The 4,128-nt window shown below is 38.5% G+C and overlaps 1 long non-coding RNA gene across 1 annotated transcript; it reads right to left on the bottom strand.

Annotated features, from left to right (window-relative positions):
- Positions 1-6: 6 nt before the first annotated feature.
- On the bottom strand, positions 7-794 carry LOC121813980. Its single transcript, XR_006053999.1, has 3 exons — positions 588-794; positions 344-430; positions 7-147 (listed from the first exon to the last, which is right to left on the bottom strand). It is a non-coding gene; the product is annotated as an uncharacterized LOC121813980 (long non-coding RNA).
- Positions 795-4,128: the final 3,334 nt, after the last annotated feature.

Here is a 4,128-nt window from a genome sequence, read left to right as displayed (position 1 = left end):
CATGCAATCGTGGCCCATCGTTCAAAAATGAATGCCCAATCATTCTGCCTGCTACCACAAATAAGTCACTGTCTGCCAAAATCTGAGAAGTAGAAGGCACTAGATGGTTCTCTTGTCCCTCAAAGAGAAGGGTCATGTTGGCTGCACCTGGAGAAGAACAGTACAAGAAAAATAAAAAAGGTATAGCTTTATCTATTGACGTAAGTAGTTGATTAATGAAGTTGTCAAACATGATGCAAATACTTCAATCTTTTTTTTTTTTTTAATTTCTGGAGTAAATTTCTTGATGGATTATTTTAAAAACTCATCTCACATTAATTAAGAAAAGGATATAGAAACATACCGCTATGGATGTTAAAGCCATGTTGCAACTTTAGCATTGCCATGCTGAAAAAATGTCTCTGGACCCCAGTGCCAACAGCTGTGTCACCTATTTTAAAATTGGGAAAAAGAAAAAGACAACAACACAAGTAAAGTTACAAACTGCTTTACAGCACCCTTTAATGGAAAATTCTCATTTACCAAGTTGGAATGTTAAACAGCCTTTAAAGAAACTAACTGAATCTATGCTTCACCATAAGCATTACCTTGTAAAGAACAACGAAAAGGTCCTGCCCAATCAATCTGTGGTCTTTTGTAGAAAGCAATGATCTCTCGGCTCTGGGATGTTTGATCTCATCGAATGTCAATGATAGCTGTGATTTTGGGGTTCTCCTCCTTTTCCTTTAAGAGATGCCTCTTAAACAAAACTGCAGCATCTTGGGGATCACTGGCCTTTTTCCACTGTTCTACTAAAAGATGGCCTCAGCAAGGCTATTATTCACATGTTGGTCCATGCTGATAGAGACACTGTCCAGCCCGATGATGTGCCAGATCTAGATATTCGTTCTACAATTTGGATGGTGAATATTAATTTACTTCAAGCCTTAGTGAAATCATAATTTAAATTAACTCATTTTTATATAAGTGTAAATACCCCCCCCCAAGAAAATGCAGATTTTTTTAGGCAATATATTTGCAACATACTGAAATGGAACTTTTCTCGTCCATAAGCTTGATGGTAATAAACACCTCACTGAGCAGCAGAAGGATGACATTAACGCTTGCCACCCGTCAGTGCAGTAAACCGCAGATGGCAGTTCCAACAGCTTCTCCATCATGCAGTAAGATTGCCCTTTAAAAATTGTTTTTAGATTGTCATCACCTAAGCAAATGTCATGTGGTTATTTTTAATTGTGGTTTTAGGTGATAGGCCGAACTAAAAGGCAGACAAAACACATCAGAAAAGGTCTGAAGGACACCAGATTGTTGACTATGCTTCAACAAAGACCTGACACAGCCTCAATGGTCTTTTTCCGACAGCATTCTTACTGCACAGGTATTTCAATGCATTTCTAAGATGCAGACTACAGTGATAAGGCTAGATGGCATGACAGTTAATGCTGCTTTTAGGGGAGGCTGTAACTCAGGAGGTAGAGCAGGGCGTCTACTGATCAGCAGTTTGTTCAGATCCCTGGCTCCCCGCTCTGTATGAATTTTTGGTAGGAAGTACTGAAAATAAGAATGTGATTGTGAGAATGATAATTATATTAGAAAAATCTTTGAAGGGTCTGGGAGAGTAGAAAAGTAAGAATCAGTCCTTTTACCATTATACGTTAAGTGAGACAAAATGATTGATTGATAATACTTTATTCATCCTGAGGGAAATTCTTTTAAAGGCTGCCAGATAATCCAGTGCCATCATGAGCACCCCATAGAATACACCATATATAAATGCCAAGTGTCGGAAAAAAGTCCCTTCACAAATTTAACATGTAAAAAAACTGTTTTTAAGGCAGTTGCATTCTTAAGTGTGTCTCTGAAATCTCATTTTAGGCTGTTCTTAGCCACATTGTTTGGCCAGGAGATGAGGGCGAAGATGAAGACGATGATGATCCACCTTACCTACTAAGCATCCAAATGCAAACAGTGGGATTTCTGAAGACCTACATTGAAACAGGCAAGTGTAATTGCATTGTGATTCAAAATTTGAATCTAATTTGATTTCTAATGCATTGATTATTTTTACAGCCACTCCATTCCAGCTCAGCCAGCTGATGAGGTTTTGGGTCGGGTGGGAAATTCCGACTGGTACCATGAAGGTTGAAGTAGTCAAAGCAGACTACCTCATATCCTCTACATGTTTTGGAACGTTGCGTGTGCCTGGGCACTTCCACGAGTACAATGTCTTTTCCAAACATGTTGATGATTGCATTGCAACTTGTGCCACAGGTTTCGGCCTTATTTAAAAGCAATTTGTAGACACTGGATGTCGAATAAACTTTACCATGCTTGAAAATTTTTTTACATAGCCAAAAGTTTCACTGTTACTTAGGCTTATTGATTTTTTGGGAATATTGTTATGCGAGTTTAAATATAAAAATTAAAGTTACAGTTCCCACCATTAACATTTATATTTGAAGTTAAGAATGTCAGGGTCCTGGGTCTCCTGACCCAGCGTTTTTAGTTCTTTGTGATTTTTTTGTATTATTGTACTTGTGAGTTATTCTATCGTTTCTAGTTTTGATCCCTTGCCCTTCATGTTTCTCTGTGCCCCCTCTGTTCTGTGTAAGTGTGTCTTTGCATGTTTGAGTTTCTTGTTTTCTGTCACTCTGCATTGTGCATTATGTTCTCATGGTTGGTCTATTGTTACTCCCTCAAGTCTAGTTTCTTGTGTTCCAAGCTTAGTATTTCCCTCTGTGTATTTTGGTTCTTAGACCTCTGCCTTATGGTTTATGTCTCTGTGTTTCTTAGTTGCTGTCTCCACTCGTGTCAAGTTCGCGTCTCTGTGTGATACTTCCTGTTTTACTTGATGGTCCGTGTCTTATGTGAATGCGTCCTGCTTTGCTTGTCTCGTCAGTCCTGATTTCTCCCAGCTGTGCCCTCCTTCTGTGTCTCATTCCCCTCGTTACTTCCCAGTGTATTTAAACCCTGTGTTTCTCTGAGTCAGTGTTGCGTTGTCCCTCAAGCTGTGTGTTTCCTTGTGTGCCTCTCTGCAAAGTGTGAGTTCATATTTTCCCAGTTTAGTGTAGTTTAGTATGCTTGTTTTCTGTGACCAGCAAATAAAGCTGTGATTTTGAGTTCATTCCCTGAGTCTGTGAGTCCTGCATTTTGGGTCCAACTCCTGCCTGCTGCACAGCGATTCATGACAAAGGAACTAATGATTGTGTTATTTAGGGTTGTTTTGTTAACTTAAAGTCATTGTCATGCGTCCGATTCACATCATCTCTTTGTTTGAAGCAGTTTCATGGATTACAAGAGGTGGAAAAAAGTAGATTAATACTAAAGCTGTATTAAATGTTACACACAGTCCAATGCTGTTGAATATAATGTTACTTGATTTACTGTCACCTGTTAAGTAAAACAATCAGACAATTTTCAAAGATTTACACGTTTCTCTATGGATGTGTCATACTCTCCTATTTAAGAAGGGTTTTCTCTGAAGTACCCCGTGGACGTTCCCATGATGACACAGATGACCCACAAATTTAGTATAGCACACTTCAAAACACATAACCCGATGAAGAAAGACTTTAAAAGTCCCTAAACACATTTGACATATGTTAGGGTTGGAAATTTATTTAAGAGTTTACAAAATTATTAAATAACGCTGTTTCATTTTTTTTTTTTAACATGTACACAATGCAAATGTGCTCATAAGCATGTTGGCACTCCATGTTCTTAAGGTTGAGAGCATCATTCAGTGCTGTATTTGAAATATTGCAGGGACACAGAGGGTTTTTTTGTTTTTTTTTTGCAGCATGCTTACTAACACACGATAATGGTTAGATTAGTGTAACACACCCAAAGAAAGATTCTAGGTCTGACCAACTGTCTCTGTCGTGGGCAAAAAGATGACAGTCAAAATTCTAAAAGATAATTTATTGACAAAAAATATATATATCAAGAGATAAAAGATAAAACAGTCCAGTGTCCCATTTATGAATTGTATAAAAAAAACAAAACACAGTCCCAAGGCCAGAGCCAGCTATGCCACACGACCAGTTGCACTCCACGTGTTGCCTTTAACAGGGTTAGAAGTTGTCCTTGGAGACCCACCACCCTGCAAGCATATAGCCAGTGGTCACT

This window comes from Haplochromis burtoni, unplaced genomic scaffold, assembly GCF_018398535.1.
Source record: "Haplochromis burtoni strain Fernald_Lab_line unplaced genomic scaffold, NCSU_Asbu1 Contig_4328, whole genome shotgun sequence".
Lineage (NCBI taxonomy): Eukaryota > Metazoa > Chordata > Actinopteri > Cichliformes > Cichlidae > Haplochromis > Haplochromis burtoni.
This window is presented reverse-complemented; position numbering and strand designations above follow the sequence as displayed.